This window comes from Coptis chinensis, chromosome 4 (genome assembly GCF_015680905.1).
Source record: "Coptis chinensis isolate HL-2020 chromosome 4, ASM1568090v1, whole genome shotgun sequence".
Classification (NCBI taxonomy): Eukaryota; Viridiplantae; Streptophyta; class Magnoliopsida; order Ranunculales; family Ranunculaceae; genus Coptis; species Coptis chinensis.
The window spans coordinates 54,272,476-54,293,257 of NC_141459.1; the positions used below are offsets into that span (position 1 = coordinate 54,272,476).

The window sequence follows — 20,782 nt, forward strand, 5'->3', positions numbered from 1 at the left end:
ATTTGGAAATAACCGTAATATCTGAATATATATATATATATATATATATATATATATATATATATATATATATATATATATATATATATATATATATTACTATGTTTATCAATTTAGGGGATTTAGAAAAGGAATTGTGAATTCCTATAAAAAGAACTGTTGTCGCGATTTCCGAGACGCGTGGTTAATTCTAGATTCTAACTATGGTGTACACCTTTCGAGGTGGTGGGCCACCTTTAAAGGGATGCATCACTAAATGTAGTCCGGGAATTCCTTTTCTACTTTTCTAGATAACCATGTTTGTATGTGTCACGCTGTATGGTGCTTAGCTTGTGTGAGGTTACATGTTATCTCGATGAGGTTTAGACACGAGGAGTGAGAGTTTAGTCCACTCCTGGATGTGTGTCAGGATCCTGAGCAGTCTGCAGTCATCGAACGGTTGACCACCGTAAGTTAGATGACATCCCGTATGGGGGTCATGGTTACAGGGCCCATCTGAGCCCTAAAAGTTTTGGGGATTTTGTGTGTACGAACACAACAACGGCATTTCAGCTCCCTGCCGGTAAAATCAGGAAAACAACGGTGCATGGTTCACACTGGAAAGTACTGAACCGAGATTGCCTGTGACTGGGGCTGAGTACCAGTCGTACCCTCACCATTCTAATAGGATGCATCGGCCACAATAGTTGTATGATGTTTGTGAAAACTATATTTTGAATATTAACGAAGCATGTCGAAATGATTTCTGCTAGTTAGTGATGTACTATATAGTCACGATATTTGGATATTATTATGGAAACCTGCATGTTTTAAATGTTTTACTATAAGTAGTCTATTTATTGGTTATGTGCGTTTCTACTGGGCATAGTTGTTTTGCTCATCCTACATTAACCTTTCAGTCGAGTCCGTTGCGGAGGAGACTTTCCCTACCACTGGGGATGATGGTTATGGAGATTTGAGGGGTTTCCCTTATCCTTGACGAGGGACAGAGTCGAGTGATTTTGGTTGTATAGAGAGAGACTAGTTTCTTTTGTTGTATATATAGAGAGCTAAGTCATTTTGATGTACTAAACGATGTATTGGAGTAATAGTTACACTCAATCATTTTGTGGATATGTATATATATCTTTCTGTTGTTTAGAAAGTAGGTTTTATATGGAAATGGTTGTTGGAAGATTTTTTTTATGCGATGTCCAAGTTATGACAGGTTTTTCGTATACGAAATGTCGATTAAACAACGGAGGTTCTGCTGAAATTTCGATAGAATCATGATAGCGACCGCCTCAAGATTCATCTTCACGTCCTCGGGATGTGTGTTGGGTCTCGGGGCGTGATAGAACGTGGTATCAAAGCGTCCACTATTAGATCCGTCTGGGAGCTGTAGTGGGGGACTCGGTCGCGATGCGTTTCGGAAATTTTAGTCGGAACCCGATAAAACCCTAAGTAGTGTTTACGCTACGTTAAGCGTTAATACTAGCTTAGCAATGTCGAGACGTCGCACGGGTAGTTGTCTTGTCACAGCGGAGAGCGCGGACACGTGTCGGAAATTTTTTGACGAATCGGACACTATAAGGTCGGAGTGAATTTTCATTTTGAGGTGGAGGGCGCGACCTGCCTTCTGCAGGAACGCACTTGCGCTCGTCTCCTGGAATTGGAGCGCGACTTGCCCTCTGCAGGAACGCACCTGCGCTCATCTCCCAAATCTTAGCGCAACCTCGCACTACTACCAGGGCGCGACCTGCACTCTCCCAAGCCTTACCTGAGCGCGACCTGCGCCTCATGTATAATTTTGAAGTTTTTCTTTCTCATTTATCAAACACTGAGTTGGCTCTTTGTATATGTGCATAATAGTTATCATGGATCCGGAAAGCACTAGTGGTGAGAATACCTCAGATCGCGGTCGGGAGGACCGAATGGATAGGCTTCTCGCTATGATGAACCAAATGGCTCAAGCACAAAATGAGATGAGAGCTGAGATCGAAAGTTTAAGGGCTAGTCGTAATGAGCCCCTACCTCTTCAAACATCCGTTGTTATTCTGTCTAGTGTAACACCCGAAGTAGCATCCCCAACCGTAGTGAGAGTTGAGGAGTTCAGGCCACCAGTGCAAAGTCAATCAGGGTTTCTGCTTGCTAGACATGTCGAGTATGCTAGACTCTATGATGTGTACTGATGTGGAACGGGTTACTTTGGCTACCTTTATGCTTAGAGGTGAAGCCAAACACTGGTGGATCAGTGTTAAGGATATGGAGACGTTTCCGATGAGTTGGGCTAAATTTGAGGAACTCTTCCTTTTGAGGTATGTTACCGAGGCGGTGAGAGCTAAGAAGCGAATGGAATTCCTCAAATTGGAACAAGGAAACATGACCGTGGGACAGTACAAAGAGAAATTCACTGTTCTTTCATGATACGGGAAGGAGTTGATTTCCACAGGAAAAGCTAAGGCTAGGAAATTCATTGACGGGCTGAAATCGTATATGCAGAGCAAGATGTCGGTCCTTCAGATCGATTCTTATGCTGAGGCTGTGAGAAGGGCTCAAGGCATTGAAAGAGTTGATGAGCAATTATTGCTCAATAAGCAAGAGGCGGGAAGAGTGAGGCAGCCGACATTTTAGGGTAGGCAGGATACGGGAAAGAGGCAGGTTTATCAAGGCAGTGGTTCCGGGTCGCAACAGATGTATAGGCCGGTCATCCAACAGGCACAACAGTGGAGGGCACCAGCTGTACATCGGGGTTTGAATGTGGTTAGGCCAGCACAGAGTCTACCAGTTGTGAGACCGACGAGTGGATCACAGATGGCACCGAGGGTACCTGCTCCTTCTCAGAACAGATCACCAGCACCGAATGTTAGGCCTCCGGGTCAGAGAGCTAGATTGCAAGCGGTAATACCGCAAGGTACACGGTCAGGACGAGAGGGTGTGGTTTGTTATAACTGCGGTGAAGCTGGGCATATCAGGCGGTTTTGTCCCAAGTCCAATTCGGGGGTGGAACAGAGACCACATGGCAAGGTGTATTATCTAGTGCCGAGGAAGAAGTTGTGGATCTTGATCCACCCAAGAGAAAATCCACGGTGTATAATGCGATGGGGCCGATATCGCTTATCGATCAAGTGGTTGAAGGTATGATATGTTTGTTTACACATAAGGTGCATGTCTTGTTTGATACGGGTGCTACTCATTCCTTCATTTCTAAAAATATGGTGGAGATTCTTGGTTTGGATGTATTTAATACCGGGAGGAAGCTTATTTTATCTACTCCTCTAGGAAAGAAAACTATGTTCTTTGAAGTTTGTCACCATTGTGTGATAAAGATAGGTGATAAGGAGATGATAGTTGATCTAACGGTGATGGACCTAAAAGATTTCGATATCATAGTAGGGATGGATTTGTTAGGAAAGTATCATGCCCATGTAGATTGTTTTGCAAAAACGGTGACTTTTAGAATACTAGGGTAGCCTGAGGTTGTGTTTAAGGGGATTAGAAATACGGTATCTCGGGTTGTGAAGGCCAAGTCTGACTTCAAGTATGATAGATACGGATTGTTAGCTGGTCTTATTCTCCAAGGGCCGAAGTTGAATCTTCCGAAGCTTGTTCCCTGGTTCGTGAGTTTTGTGCGTTGTTCCCGTGATGCATTCTTTGGGATTGCCTCCCTGGCGTGAGATAGATTTTGTAATAGATCTAATGCCGGGAACATCGCCTATTTCGATGATTCCTCATCGAATGGCTCCTTTTGAAATGAGAGAGCTAAAGTCCCAATTAGTTGAATTGAAAAGATTGGGGTTTATAAGGGAAAGTCAGTCACCTTGGGGAGTACCGGTGCTATTTGTGAAGAAGAAAGATGGGTCATTTAGGCTATGTGTGGATTATCGGAAGTTGAATAATGTGACTATCAAGAACAAATATCCGTTGCCTAGGATCAATGACCTATTCGATCAGTTAAGGGGTGTCAAGTATTTCTCGAAGATAGATCTCATAACAGGCTACCATTAGATGAGAATTCGAGAAGAAGATATAAAGAAGACAGTTTTCCGAACACGGCTAGGGCATTTTGAGTTTTTGGTGTTACCATTTGGATTAACCAATGCTCCAGCTGCATTTATGGATCTCATGAACCGAGTGATGTGGAAATACTTAGATCAATTTGTTATCGTATTCATAGATGACATATTGATTTATTCCAAGACTAGAAATCGAACACAAGGAACACTTGAGGATTGTCTTCCAAACATTAGTTGATCATTAGCTTTATGCCAAGTTTAGTAAATGTGAGTTCTGGTTGAATGAAATGAAGTTCTTAGGGCATGTTGTATCGGAGAATGGAATAAAAGTTGATCGTTCAAAGATAGAGGCAGTGAATAATTGGCCGAAACCGATGCCAGCGACGGAAATCAGAAGCTTCTTGGGATTGGCAGGTTATTACCGTCGTTTTGTAGAAGGATTCTCTAGCATAGCGTCGTCCTTAACTAAATTGACGCAAAAGGATGCGAAGTTTGAATGGTTGGAGGCATGCGAAAAAGCCTTCCAAGAACTGAAAACTCGATTGATAACGGTGCCAGTTTTGACCATTCCAGATCTGGAGAAGAGCTATGTGATTTATACTGATGCCTCTAACACCGGGTTAGGATGTGTCTTAATGCAAGAAAGTCAAGTGATAGCGTATGCGTCAAGACAATTGAATGCCCATGAGAAGAATTATCCTACTCATGACTTGTAGTTAGCTGCGATTATTCATGCTCTAAAGATATGGAGGCATTATGTGTATGGTGAGAAGTTTGAAATATTCTCTGATCACAAGAGTCTCAAATACTTGTTTTCGCAGAAAGAATTGAATATGAGGCAGAGGAGATGGGTCGAGTATATGGAGGACTATACGTTCTCATTGCAATACCATCCGGGTAAAGCAAATGTAGTTGTCGATGCATTGAGTAGAAAGCGATAACATGTTTGTGCTCAGATGATGATGAAGGAGTGGCAATTGCTGGAGTCTGCTGCTTCTTATGGTTTTGAAATCATGGGAAATGGAAGTAGAGATCCTCAGAAGTGCTGTTATTTAGCAAAGATGACCGTGACGGCAGAAAACACCTTAGTTCAGGAGATTGTGAATGGCCAGAATACATCGAAGGATGGACCTAGGTACTGAGGTTATGTGGATAATGCCGAGGATGTCGATTGGGAAAAATACAGAGACGAAAGTATCAGATTCAGAAGAATTTGGGTATCGTTTGATCACTCTTTGAGGAATGATATCTTGAGTGAAGCACATAAATCGAAGTATACAATTCATCCTGGCGGTACCAAAATGTACAGAGATCTACGTCGTCAGTTTTGGTGGCCGGGTATGAAGCGACACATTGCGGAATATGTGAATAAGTGTGCCACATGCCAACAGGTGAAAGTTGAACACCATAGACCACCTGGTCTTCTTAAACCTCTTGAGATTCTGGAATGGAAGTGAGAGCATATAACCATGGATTTTGTATCCGGGTTACCGAGGACCAGTGAAGGGATGGATTCTATATGGGTCATTGTTGATAGGCTGACCAAGTCTCCCCATTTCATACCTGTTAAGACTACTTACTCTGCTGAAAAGCTAAGTAGAATCTACATGTCAGAGATACTGAGGTTGCATGGGGCACCATTATCGATAATTTCAGATAGAGGTACTCAATTTACCGGTTCATTTTGGAGAAGTCTTCAAAGGGAATTGGGGACCAAACTGAAATTCAGCACAACATTTCATCCGCAAACCGATGGGCAATCGGAAAGAGTCATTCAAATCATAGAAGATATGCTTCGTGCTTGCGTGCTTGATTTTGGGGGTAGTTGGAAGACTCAGTTGGCGTTGGCTGAGTTTGCTTACAATAACAGTTATCAATCTAGTATTGGTATGGCACCGTTTGAAGCGTTGTATGGCGGACCTTGCGTAACACACCTCTGGCCGGACTGAAACCGGAGATAGTATTATGTTGGGGCGAGAGATGGTTAGTGACACCACCGAAGATTAGAGTGATATGGAATCGGTTGCTCACAGCCCGCCAGTCGTCGGAAAAGCTATATGCGGATAGGCGTAGACGCCCCTTGGAATTTTATGAAGGTGACCGAGGGGTATTTTTGAAAGTATCTCCGAAGAAGGGAATTCAGAGGTTCGGGATGAAAGGGAAACTTGCACCTAGATATGTGGGACCTTTTCCGATTATTCAGAAGATCTCGGAGTTAGCGTATAGGCTTGAGTTACCGGAAAGGCTATCACGTGTCCATAACGTGTTCCATATTTCGATGCTACGTAAGTATGAGCCTGATCCCCTACATGTGGTCGATTTGGAATCGTTGGAATTAGAAGAAGACATTACCTATCCGGAAGGGCCAGTTCAAATTCTAGATACGAGAGAGAAAAGAGATTGCGGTCAAAGGTCATTCCGTTGGTAAAGGTCTTGTGGAGAAATCACAATGTAGAGGAAGCAACATGGGAGAAGGAATCGGATATACGGCAACAATATCCAGAATTGTTCGAGAACTAAGGTATGATTTAATTTCGAGGACAAAATTTTCTTTTAAGGAGGGTAGGATGTAAAGACTCAAATTCGTGTTAAGGGTATTTTTGTAAATTTCATATTTAACCTAGGGACATTTAGGTAATTAGTCGGTCGGGTTTACATTTCAAACTTACGTAACTTAATGAAACTTAACTCAAACTCATAAGCCACGTTAGGTAAGCAACTCATATGCGAAAATTAGACAAAATGTCGGTTAACAGCTTTTCTACGTTAGATGCTGGCACGAGTTAACAACTTACATGCATAAGTGGGTTATCGTTATAGCCTGCGGTGGGATAGAATGTAGGAGATTAAATTAAGCTGGATGGGCTGAAAAATAATTTCGACGCTAAGTCAAATTAGTTAGTGGTTAGGAGTGAATTATGCTTTAGGCCTAATTTGGACAATTGGGCTTGGGCCTTAATAACTAAAACATGTGAAGACAAAAAACAAAACAAAATCGCACCAATTTCTCCTTCTTCTCCATTTTGCAACTACTGAAAACCTAGGAGAGAGAAAACTCCATTCGTCCATTTTCATCGATTCAATCCAAAGATTTTCGCAACCCATCTCTTGTGAACACTAAAGTCAAGTGTGGAGTTTAGAAATTGTGAACGTGCCGGAGTGGCTATCGGGTTTTCTTCTCGCGACAACATGAGATTCGAATTTCCTCGAATTCCGTCGTACCAAAGTGAAAGGTGAGTTAGTTTTATTCTCAATTAGATAGTTTAAACCCAATTTCGATGGAATTGGATATATTGATGAAAATAATTGATTGGGGGTTTTAAATTTTGGCAATAGCAGTTTGGAGACGCTAGAGTGGAGCGATATTGGTGGAGCAGAAAGCTAAGGAGCTATTCTTACTGACTTGGTAAGGATTTTGATATTTTTAATCTATTTAGAGAAGTTATGTTAGTTATATACTTGTTTAGGATTAGGTCGATTAATGAATGATTAGGAAAGAGCACAACCGTAATTGTTGCTAGATTTAATAGGAATCGAAGGGTGTGGAATTTGTTGTAGTTGAGAATTTGGAATGGATAGGATTGGTGTTGGCATAAGGTCCTACAGTGGCTGTAAATAGACTATCGAGCCTTGTCAGAGTAGCAGTGCTAGAAATGGCATGTAGCACTGTTGACATTAGTTATAGAGGAAAGTTACCGGAAACCAAATTCGTAGCGTCAAGATTTCTTCTCGGCTTGCGTTAGATAAAAATTTCTCGTTAGTTATAAATTCTAATAACCTACGTGTATATGTTGTTATAGGAGTTAAATAAGAGTGGATTCGGTTAAGCGGGCTTGATTCGGTTAAGTGGGCTTGAGGGGAACGGAGCTTGCTAAGGTAGGAATCTACATACCAATATATAGTCCGCTTATTTTCATGCATGATTTGAGTTGTTTAAAATGATAAGAGATAGTTTGCGTATCAACCATGCATGTATATGTGATATTCATGTTTTACATTGTATTTCCTCGATATAAACTAAATATATGAATAGCTTTCGTGTGAAATGGTTTTGCGAAATCTGGGTAGCAGGGATTTATTTTCTTTGTTAAAAGAGCAAAATTGGTTTTGGGAAGGGTTCTCGTCTCTTGTCTCAGTAAGGAGACAAAGAGATAGATTTTGTAATACGGGTAAGGATTACCCGGTTGTTTGTAACTATGTGTGAGGTTCTGGATTGTTCCACGGATGGTTCGTTGTTATTTACGATAATTCGCCGTTTAGGAATCATCGGTTGTCATTTACTATGACTTGCCCGTTTGGGAGTCATAGGTTGCATTACTCGATTGTTGGAAATCCAAGAACTCACACATACAGAACCAACAGTTTTAAAAGAAAAACTAAATATATATCTATAGTATTTGGAAATAACCGGTAATACGAGTATATATATATATATATATATACTTATCACGAGGGATTTAGAAAATGAATTGTGAATTTCTATAAAAAAAAGGAACTGTTGTCGCATTTTCGGAGGGGGCAGTTCGCTCTAGGATTCTAACTGTGGTGTACACCTTTCGAGGTGGTGGGCCACCTTTAAAAGGATGCATCACTAGATGTAGTCTGGGAATTCCTTTTCTACTTTTCTAGATAACCATGTTTTGTGTCACGTATTTGTATGGTGCATCGCTTGTGAGGTTACATGTTACCTCGATGAGGTTTAAACGCGAGGGGTGAGAGAGTTTAGTCCACTTGTGAATGTGTGTCAGGATCCTGAGCAGTCTGCAGTCGTCAAACTGTTAACCACCGTAAGTTAGGTGACAGCCCGTATAGGGGTCGTGGTTACAGGGCCCACCTGAGCCCTAAAAGTTTTGGAGATTTTGTGTGTACGAACACAACAACGGCATTTCAGCTCCCTGCCGGTAAAATCAGGAAAACAACGGTGCATGGTTCACACTGGAAAATACTGAACCGAGATTGCATGTGACTGAGGCTGAGTATCAGTCGTACCCTCACCATCCTAATAGGATGCAGCGACCACAATAGTTGTATGATGTTTGTGAAAACTATATTTTGAATATTAACGAAGCATGTCGAAATAATTTCTGCTAGTTAGTGATGTACTATATAGTCACGATATTTGGATATTATAATGGAAACCTGCATGTTTTAAATATTTTACTATAAGTAGTCTATTTATTGGTTATGTGCGTTTCTACTGGGCATAGTTGTTTTGCTCATCCTACATTAACCTTTCAGCCGAGTCCGTTACGGAGGAGACTTTCCCTACCACTCGGGATGATGGTTATGGAGATTTGGGGGGTTTCCCTTATGCTTGACGAGGGACAGAGTCGAGTGATTTTGGTTTTATAGAGAGAGACTAGTTTCTTTTGTTGTATATATAGAGAGCTAGGTCATTTTGATGTACTAAACGATGTATTGGAGTAATAGTTACACTCAATCATTTTGTGGATATGTATATATATCTTTCTGTTGTTTAGAAAGTAGGTTTTATATGGAAATGGTTGTTGGAAGATTTTTTTTATGCGATGTCCAGGTTATGACAGGTTTTTCGTTTACGAAATGTCGATTAAACAAAGAAGATTTTGCCGAAATTTCGATAAAATCAGGATAGCGACCGCCACGAGATTCATCTTCGCGTCCTCGGGATGTGTGTTGGGTCTCGAGGCGTGACATGTTGGTGGACAACTTTACCAAACAACCAAACAAACTCTAATCTTAGCTAGTTCAAATTCACTTCTATACACAATTTCATCATCATCCTCGAATATTATTCCTTTTATTGATAGAGACCCAAAAATATTTTCAATTCTATTATATTTATTAAGAACTAGTAATCTCCCATCTAAAGCTAAAACTATTGATCTTCAAGATTTAATCTATGAAGCTGAGTTTTATGGTTTAGGTGAATTATTCGTGTTGTTGTTATCAAACCCGTCGCAATTCGAAGTGTTTAATCTAGAAAGATCATTGGTTTTGCCATTAAATGGTGGAGATTCACCATCTGTTATCTCTACTACTGATTCTGGTTCACTTCATGTTACACATGGTAGTAAGATTACTTCTTTTGATTGGTCATTAAAGAAGAAATCTACTATTTTGACTCATTTTACAGCTGTCAATTCGCTTTTAGTGATTTCGCCTTGTTTAGATGTTGCTGGTGCTACTGATTTTACGGGTTTGCAGATACTTGATTTGAAAAGATGGTTTGTTAGACAAACTTTGAATTGGGAAAATCAGACTAAGTCTGATTCTACTATTCAGGCCATTGGCTCATCTGGGAATCATTTGTTTACTAGTTTTGAATCGGGTAGACGGAATTCCAATACTATTATGGTGTTTGATATGCAGGATAGTTTTAGCCCGGTGTCAGAGATTGCCCATGGTGAAATATTTGGGGCTGAACTTGATTATGCGATACCCGCGATGAAATTGCAATAGGTGCCTGGTTATAATCTGCTTATGGCTGCAGGTTCTCATGGTGCTTGGGTTTTGGAGGAAATAGGATGGTTGTTACAAGAAAAGATCAGCAATCTGTTGAGGTGTGGAAGAGTGCATCCAAGGCGTACTGTAACTTGTAAGTTGTAACTTTGTGTTGCATTCTTCTTGAAATTGTATTCACAAGATGCTATAAGTTTGTTCTTGCAAGTGATTGATAACTAACATTCGACTGTCGTGTTGTATGCTATTTATGTTATAATCCCTAACTATCTTCAATCGTCATAGCATCTGACAGGAAAATAGATTGGTTGAGATTTTCAGTTAGATTGAAGAGCACTAGGTCCCACTGTCCCAGTTTACTTGATTGAATATAGGGGATTGTCAGTCAAGAACTCCAGCAGTGAATTAATTCACTGCGGGGTGAGCTCTAGCAACTAGTGAATGGAATTTAAAGGGGAGCGCTTCAATATTTAAATATTGAATTAGGTGAACCTTAAGACATAGGAAAAGAGATGATACTTCAGACGCGATGTTGAGGTTCATCTGATTTATTTGGAAGTTCTCCACCTTCTGTTTATTAAACTTCTTGTTGGAATCAGCCCAGTTAATGTTTTAAGAACTAAAGGTTGAAACTGGGTAATATTCCAGATTGTTCATTCGTAATATTGTTTTGACTAAGTGCACACATTTTAGAAACATAAAGATATGCTTACCTATTAGTAAATTCTGTTCTGAGTTTGTGTTGGTCTGTGCTTATGCTATTATTCAGTTGGTTAGAGCAAGTTCTCTTGGTTAGAATTGCCTAAGCTTATTTTACTTCTCTTGCCTTGGTTAGATTTGACATGAAGGCACTACAAGAAAAATGACTTTTGGCCATGAAGAACAAAACTTGCTCACATAAGACTAAAAACTTGGCAGATTGATATTGTTTAGTAATAAGTTTTGTATATATATGTTGGCTGGTTTGTGTGGTAGCTCATGAATATTTGGATGTGGACAAATGGGTCATGATGCAATGGACACTATGGTGACATAAATTATTGTTTACTTGTTCTATTTTTAGTGACCAGTTTACTTTATTTTGTTTGAACGTTGGGTTGGTTTGTTTTTCGGGTGTCTCAAGTTCAAATCACCAGATCATACTCTTTAAGTTGTTAGGTGTTAGATAACCTACATCATAAAAGTTAGTTTATATACTAGACCTATTGCATGCCATAGTTCCTACCCAAAGACTATGATTTTGCTGAAAGCTTATAACTACTAATATTAAGGAGGCTTTGGGAAAGAATATCATTTTGGGTCTATTTTCTTACTAAGTTAAGCCAAATGGTTAGTGGATCATCTACCAAATGCTATAGTTTGCACAATATGGAAAAGAAAAAGAAACATGAGAATTTCTAAACAAAATGATAATGAGGTGCATAAGTTCATAGGGAAAGTAAAGAATCTTCTATTTGATTGAGTGTGTGCTACTCTAATGTTTAGGGTTGTAAAGTGCAATTGGATGGGTTAGTGAGATGAGTGATTTCTTACAATTGGAGAATTGGTGGAATTTGAGTGTGGTCGAGTAGGTCCTTGGCCCTTGCTACTTTGGAACCTATATAAAAGAAAAAAGGTAACACACGGTGTTACGCTCTGGGATAACAGGTCCAATTAGTTTTATTATTTTATTCGGACACAACCAATTTGATAATCGATTGAAGTAGTTATGTTCTTTTAAAAATGACTTTATTCGAGAGGTACATTGAAATATCTCTTACATCAAATTCATTCTACTCTAGCCACTAGCTAGTTTGTATACCTCCTCAGGCTATTTTTACATTCAGCTTATCTTGATTTGCCTTGCGGAAGTTAGTTTTTGGGCTCGGACATGGCCTCTAGGGATGTATGCATGCTCAACTAGTATTGTATAGAGAATAGGCTGAAGTTTGGTACCGTCTGAACATAATTTATATAGGTCATTGCTATTCTTCAATGTTTTTTGTCCCCTCAAACACCCAAGTAAAGCCAAGTAAAGCTATAACTCAAGCAGTATATTTGGTCCCATATTCCATTGGTTTTTTTTAATTGGTAGATGTCAGGACTGATTACTGATTTGTTGATTGTTCTTTCACTAGAAATTGCCCATGACTTTCTCACGAAGCTTTTAAAAATAATTGTTCTCCTAATTGCACTTAATTGTTACGGTATATGAGATTATAGATGAAGAACATTTTTTTTTTGGATAAGTATACATCTTTATTTTACTTTACCCAAACATTGAAGGTCAACTAACCACGGTCAATAGAATTAGGCAAAGAGCTAATTTCCAACTTATGTTCTTTTAAGTATTAAAAATTGAATAGTGCTCCTTGTCACCCTAACGTTATTATACTTACATGTTCTTATATTATCTTAACATTAACGTTCACATGACTCAATGTTTATGCTCCTTGTCACCCTATATGCCTAGTATACGTGCATATATATTTAGTTGTTGTTTGTGACTATGCTTCATGTCATTTGAATCCATTTCATACCCTGCTTGGTTGAGATACATTTGACTACCGTAATATCAAATATGTTTGTAGTTCAACTTTAAAATTAAAATTTTCACTTGGTAGTAATAGAAATAAAATAACATATATATATATATATATATATATATATATATATATATATATATATATATAAGAGTGCCACTCTTATAGTGACACTCTTATCTCACACTCCTCTTGGTCCGGCCGACTGTTCTTTAGATTATCGATCTAATTCACTAAAAATCGCTAAATTTCAAAATTTCACACTATTTTAAAACAAAAACTGAAACCTAAACCCAATTTTCTCTCCTATTTCAAGGTTTTCTCTCCTATTCCTATCTCCAATTTTCCCAAATCCAACTCCAACAATTTTCGTAAATCAAAAATGGAAAATTGAAACCCGAAAAATTGAAATCAACAATGTGCTCAAGCCGTGCATCACCAATCAAACGCTCATAAATCAATTCCAACTTCCTCAAAGACCAAAATCATTCCTCTCTCCAAAGACCTAAACTTATCCCTTTAAATGTTTCTTACGCTAGATATGGCCTCCTCATGGTTTTGGATCTTTGAGACAAGGAGTATGGGAGTGATTATGTAAAAGGTACATCTTCGCTACCATTGTTTTTGCAGAATACTATACTTTTTATATGTATACTTGTTGTGGACTTACTGATGTTGCGAAAAGGTTTTTTGATAAAATGGGTGAAAAAGATGTTGTGACTTGGAATATTATGATTACCCATTTGAGTAAGCAGGATGATGATATGGAGTTGGCTAGAAAATTGTTTGATGAAAACCGAGAGAAGTGTGAGGTCTTAGATCGCAAATGATGATAGCTAAAGATGTTCAGCAGGGGAACTGAAAAGAGGCGATTCAGATATGTTTATCGACATGGAAGCAAATTTCCGGGGAACACCTAATGAGGTCACTGTTGTGGCGGTATTAGCGGCTTCCATGTCTGTCTTTGTGGATAGAATTGATAGATATGTAATTACTATAGTGCACTTTTGGTTATGGTGCTTGCCTATTGGAATGTTTTAATTGACACTTGGATTGTCATTATACCATAAAAACTTGAATTTTGATAAATCTTCATCAATTCGTTTGGGTTTAAAGACAAGATTGAAGTTTGAATGGTATTTAATTAGTTTGAAGATTCGTTTGGCCATCATTTCGTTTGGGTTTGTCAACCGCACCCCTCGGCTGGAATTCGCATGGAGACATCCGGCCCGCAGAAGTGATCCATGTTAGTTCCGGTGTGAGGCATCCTTATTATGTTCTTATTGGTCGGGGCATGCCATTTTAGAAGAGAGGGATCGCCTAATCATGAATCTTCATTTCTCTTCAACTTATGCTACCTCCAGAAGGCGGTGCTATGCTCCGCTTCGTGATGCAGAGAGCCCGGTCTACTTGCTTTTCTTTACAACTAGTGGGGCTGTTCCAGATTTGATTCGGCCGAGGGGCACTGCGAATGGAGGGAAGCCCGTGGTCAAGAAGATTGATTCAAAGAACGCCGGGGACATTTCACCTCTCGCTTAAAGCTTTTGCCGATTATGTTGATAGCCTCGTGGTACACCATATCCTATGGATTATGAGATATGGTTGAAAAGAATGAGAAGAAGATTCCATGAAGAAGATCATGGGAAGGAAGTGGAAGTTTCTCGGTTAGGATTAGTCCATAAGCCAAAATCGAATGTTCGATGGTTATGGAATAAACTGGACCATTTTCACTTCCCGTGATCGAAGTTTCCGGAAGTCTTGGGGTGCTTGAATGGAATCATGTTATTTGGTGTTTATTTTCCTACGATTTGAGCACCGGCCCTCCATTACTTTCGGATGCAATGGTTTGACAATCAGGTGTCGACAAAACCGAAGCTCCTAGATGGTTGATCTTGTTAATTGAGCAACAACCATCGGTCGAGCTTGGTTCTCATTGAGAAGACGAGCCACACATCCTACGAGCTTTGGTGTTTCGTGGAGTCTAATCCATCACAATCATCCCTTATATATCGAAGTCTCGCTGTCGTCCACTCGTCCGGCCCTCACAAAGAAATTGAAGGATATCATTTTTCTGCAATTCAGGCCGACTCTGTTCATTTCAAACTGTATGTATTGCTATTTTTCTTTGTAAAGATATGAGCTCTTCCTGTTGTCGGGCGCCAATCAGAAATCGACTTTCACGATATATTTTGTTTTTCTTTTGTAATATTAGAAAAGTTGCATAGCTTAACTTCTTCCATTGTGTTCATTAGACGACTCGAGGACCGGCAACTAGGCAATGGTACCGCTTTTAGTGCAAGCGATGATGACACTAAAGGATCTAACTTTGCAGCCTTAGGAAATAGTAGTCTGAACTTACATTGGAGTTGTCCATTAGTACTCAATAGGCTGCCTTCCACTAAAACAAATTCAAAATTTGCATTCACTGGAGTATTTGAAATTGAGTCCGAATTTCCACAAACTTATTCTGTTTCAAATTTTGTGTAATTTTGCAGTCAAACTGTTTCTCCAACAGTAGGAAAAGTTGTTTTTTTCCCACTACACGCTTAATCCTACTCACGTCAAATTGTCAATAACGTACTGCATTATTCAATGATTTAAGAACTTCGGAAATGCAAAGGATCAAGCCGAGCTAAATCTCAGGCCGCTTCGAAAAGCACATTATGAAACCATACCACCAAAGCCATCGCTGAAAATGGTTTAACCAACAGCAAAAAATTTAATTGATAATTTAACTTAATATGCTCAACCAAACCTGTACACTCAACAAGATCACAGACAAGAAGACCATGAGGAGATAAACAGATTCAAATTATCCATTCTTTTAGCTGCGTATAAATAGTATAATCGATACTCTATTCCACTTGAAGTGGTCAATAGAAGAAGAAGAAGAAACGAGTTTAAACAGAACAGAGATGCCAAATTCACATAAGTTCTCGTGAACGGTCAACAACACTCAAAAACATACAATGAGAGATGGATTGATGTCATTTCTAATATTTCCCTTAGCAGATCACATTCCGAATCTCAGTTCTAAAACAAATGTATTTCAAACACTACTGACACTCTTAATCAGCATCCATGTCTTCCAAGTCACGCTTACGGCCGCTTTGGCACTCTCTAAAAGCTTATCTGGAACCTGTAGTAGACATATTTAGAATGGATATGTAAGTATTGATACATTAATAACTAAAGTTAAACCAACTCCACATAGCTAAACCGTAGAAACATTTGCATGCTTGAATATACGTGATATTTTTTAAGGGAAGACCTGATTTTGTTTCGGTGCTAGAGAGAGGAATGATTTTGGTGCTGAGGAAGTTGGAATTGATTTATGAACGTTTGATTGGTGATGCAGCTTGAGCACATTGTTGATTTCAATTTTCGGTTTCAATTTTCCATTTTTGATTTACCGAAAATTGTTGGGTTTGGATTTGGGAAAATTGGAGATAGGAATAGGAGAGAGAAAACCTTCGAAATAGGAGAGAGAAAATTGGGTTTCGGTTTCAGTTTTTTTGTTTTTGAAATAGTGTGAAATTTTGAAATTTCGCGATTTTTTAGTGAATTAGATCTGATAATCTAAAGAACAGATCTGACGGACCAAGAGGAGTGTGAGATAAGAGTGTCACTATAAGAGTGGCACTCTAGACAAACCGATATATATATATATATATATATGCCATTTTTTTTTAATGGAAAAATAAGGTAGATGAAGTTTCTTTTTGGTACTGAATGATTTTAGTTAATATATAATTATAGTGTATGGTATTAAATGACATGAATTGGCTCAAGTTATTGCTGTGTACGGTTGCATAAACAAAAGGCAAGGTTTTAACACGTTATTTGAGGAGTTTTGTTTTTTTTTTGTTTTTTGCATAAAAAAGAGGCAAGGTTTTAACATATTTGAGGAGTTTTTATTATTATTATTATTATTATTTCAGGTTTTCAGTCCTAATTAAATGTACTCCTATTTTGTAGGACATCAATTCCTAATTAAACAAACTCTTATTAAATTCTTTTTTAAGTGTTTAATTCCTTATTAAATTTCTTTAAAACAATACAAATCTTGAGGCAACGTAGGAAATCTCAGCTGAATCTATTACCATTTCTGTAGGACTTTGTCACGAAGCTTTTGAAAATAATCGATCTCCTAATTGTTTCTTGTTTGTACATTTAACCATTGTACTTAATTGTTATGGTATATGAGATTATAGATGAGGAACATTTTTTTTTTTTGGATAAGTATACATATTTATTTTACTTTATCAAAACATTGATGCTCAACTAACCACGGTCAATAGAATTAGACAAAGAGTTAATTTCCAACTTTTTTTTTTCTTTACCAGGCCACATGCAAGCAATGAAAGGTCATATATATATACCTACATATTCTTATGTTCTTTTAAGTATTAAAAATTGAATAATGCTCCTTGTCACCCTAACGTTATTATACCTACATGTTCTTATATTATCCTAACGTTAGCGTTCACATGACTCGATGTTTATGTTCCTTGTCACCCTTTATGCCTAGTATACATGCATATAGTAGTTGTTGTTTGTGACTATGCTTCATGCCATTTGAATCCATTTCATACCCTGTTCGGCTAAGATACATTTGAATACCGTAATATCAATGAAGTTCAACTTTAAAATTAAAATTTTCACTTGGTAGTAATAGAAATAAAAGAACATATTTTTCTTTTTTTTAATGAAACCATAAGGTAGATAAAGTTTCTTTTTGGTACCGAATGATTTTAATTAATATATAATTATAGTGTATGGTATTAAATGGCATGAATTGGCTCAAGTTATTGCTATGTATGGTTGCATAAAAAAATGCAAGGTTTTAACACGTTATTTGAGGAGTTTTTTTTTTTTTTTGCATAAAAAAAAGGCAAGATTTTAACATATTTGAGGATTTTTTTTTTATTTTAGGTTTTCAGTCCTAATTAAATGTACTCCTATTTTGTAGGACATCACTTCCTAATTAAACAAACTCTTATTAAATTCTTTTTTAAGTGTTTAATTCCTTATTAAATTTCTTTAAAATAATACAAATCTTGAGGCAACGTAGAAAATCTCAGCCACCACATTGCTTTTGCAAGATTTAATCCAGACCACCACTTAGCACCAGTCCTATTATGTTATACTGATACTATTGTTTTTCGTTTCCATTATTTTTATTTCTTACCATTTTGCGTTGAAATTTTTTATGTTAATATTAATTGGAAATAATACTTATCTGGCTCTGAGTGTGGACATGATTTCAAATTTTGTATTTGCAGTTCTCTCCTACATCACAGCACATACTGCTGGCCTATGGTCGACGCCATAGTTCACTTCTCAGAAGCATACCAATATACACGATTTTGGAGGTGAAGTTACAATTTTCATTGTTTTATCTTTCGTTTGTCCTGGAATGGTGTGGTTCTTCATATCAGAATACAAATATTGTTAGGCATACATCAAAATTTGATATGAATAATCAACCTCATGTTTAGCTGTACTTGTTGCCATTAGTATATCGAATATTTTCTTACTATGGTGATCCATCTAATTCAACATCTGTCCTGCATGTAGGTTTATGGAGTTTCCGATATGGAGCTTGTGAAAGTGTTTCCCAGTGCGGAAGACGAGGCTAATGTAGCGTACGTGTTTCCATCCTTTGGTTGGAGGAGGTTTTGTATATGGGACTAAGGCAAAGATGAAGGTCATTTATAATCATATATACTTATATATACATAAAAACTACACAATTGTTGTATCGTGGTTTCGGAATGGCTATTTTCTGTATGTGTAGGTAGGGCTGTCAATGGGTTTCGATAACCCGATAACCGATCCGAACCAAACTGATAAAAAACGGTTTGGGTTGGGATAATTTGATTTATTTTCTACCGAACCGAACCGATAAGATATTGGTTTGGTTTTGGGTTTGCCCTCCACCGAACCGATATGAACCCGAACCGATAAGATGACATTTTAGTAATATTTATGATTAATTTTGTATATGTTCATCAATTATGTGGTTGAAATTAATTGATTTAATTTAAGATTTAATTGATTTTATAGTTTTCGGTTCGGGTTCGGTTTGTAATATTTCTTATCGGTTCGGTTCGGTTTAGGATTCTCAATTTTTTTATTGGTTCGGTTTGGTTTCGGGTTCCTAACTTTCTTATCGGTTTGGGTTCGGATTTTCCAGAACCCGACCCAAACCGATCCATTGACAGCCCTATATGTAGGAAGGCAAACTTAGGATTCTACAGTATGATGGTTCGTATGGCACAAATTGTGCAGGACCAACTTTTCTCGAGGAAAACATGTTTGAGGTAGAAGGAAAGTATAAGATATTAATTTTTGTTTTTTGTTTTTTGTTTTTCTGAACATCGAGTAGAAGTAATTGGGTTCTCTAGACATACAAGTAGTTTAAGAGTCTCTTTGTTTATTAGTGGGGTTATTTTTCTTATTTTCTGAGAGTTGAATTGTTATCCTGGTACATTTTGGGAGGTCTTACTCATCTGAGCGGCTTTATTAATGTTGTTACTCTTATGATCATAATAATTATTAGTGTTATTCTCTTTTTGTACATCATAAAGGTTAGTATATATACTAGACCTACTGCATGCCCATAGTTCCTACCCAAAGACCATGCATGATTTTGCTGGAAGCTTATAACTACTTCAATCACTTGAGTATTTAACCTATAGCTGATTGGTTGTAGTATATTAGTCCTTGTTTTATGGTGGTATTGCTATTTTAGTTTTTGTTGTACCAAGGAGATATTCATTTTTTTTTCCCGTGTATTCATTTTGCAGCACTTCCTCAATTGCAAGTGCCTTCACAAGTGGTTTTCCACGAGTCTTTATCAGAATGTTACCCATCATCATATTTGACAAGTGTTGTTTCATTATTAGTTTTCTTCTTTTGTCTTGCATATATGCTATTGCTAAAGTAGCATACTATAAGGACATGCATTGAAGGTAAGGGTATAGTCAATTGGACTGACCTAAGATGTGTGTGATACTGTGATCTGATATGTTCTTATTGTTACAAATGAATTGGCTTCCATGAAGATCCACTCGAAATATATTATATGAACTGAGAAATAACATTGTTCATACTTGTTATTTTGTTAAGTTCTTATGCAGTTATTCCTAATTTTTTCAAGCTCTGCGAGGTGATTGGTTTTGTTGATTGCAGGAGAAACGACCCAAGAATTAAAATATAATTTTTTTTTAGAAAAAAAAAATACTTTGCCACGGTCTATAGCCGTAGCAAAAACATCAAATCCCACGGAGACAAGCCGTAGCAAAAACTAACAGTTTCCCACGGACTAAAAACGTAGGAAAAACTGACTTTTTCCCACAGATTATCCAACGGTTTCTGTCGTGGCCATACCGACGACAATAACTGACGCAAAGATTGTAACGCCCGTATTTAAAATATTTATTTATTTAAAATTTGTTAGATTGGATTTGAGATACGTGGGCCTGATTTCTGGGCCCGAATCTGTGTTGGGCTTAGGTTTCAAACCTATGTATATATTCATATTTTTCGAGAGAATAAGATTTTTTGGGTTAAAATAAAATAAAATGGAGGCGGCTCGCTTGCTAGAGAATTGGAGTGCAACGATTCGGACTATGAGGGATTCGTGGAGCTTTTAATACAAGTGAGTATTTTAGTTTTGATTTCACGTCGATACACGGAGATAACTTTAACAGTAGTACAGTGTTTCCGTTCATTTTCTGCTCATTCTCTTCAGTTAGTATTTAAAACTGGTTAGATTGTAGGACTGTCGAAACTCTTACAGGGTTGTTAATGGAGGCG

General features: G+C 37.9%; 1 pseudogene across 1 annotated transcript; it reads left to right on the top strand.

Moving 5' to 3' along the window:
* The first annotated feature begins 9,668 nt into the window (after positions 1 to 9,668).
* LOC147504025 (BTB/POZ domain-containing protein At5g41330 pseudogene) lies at positions 9,669 to 18,608 on the top strand (annotated as a pseudogene). Its single transcript, XR_015220984.1, has 3 exons — positions 9,669 to 10,572; positions 18,244 to 18,333; positions 18,539 to 18,608. The product of XR_015220984.1 is annotated as a BTB/POZ domain-containing protein At5g41330 pseudogene (transcript).
* Positions 18,609 to 20,782: the final 2,174 nt, after the last annotated feature.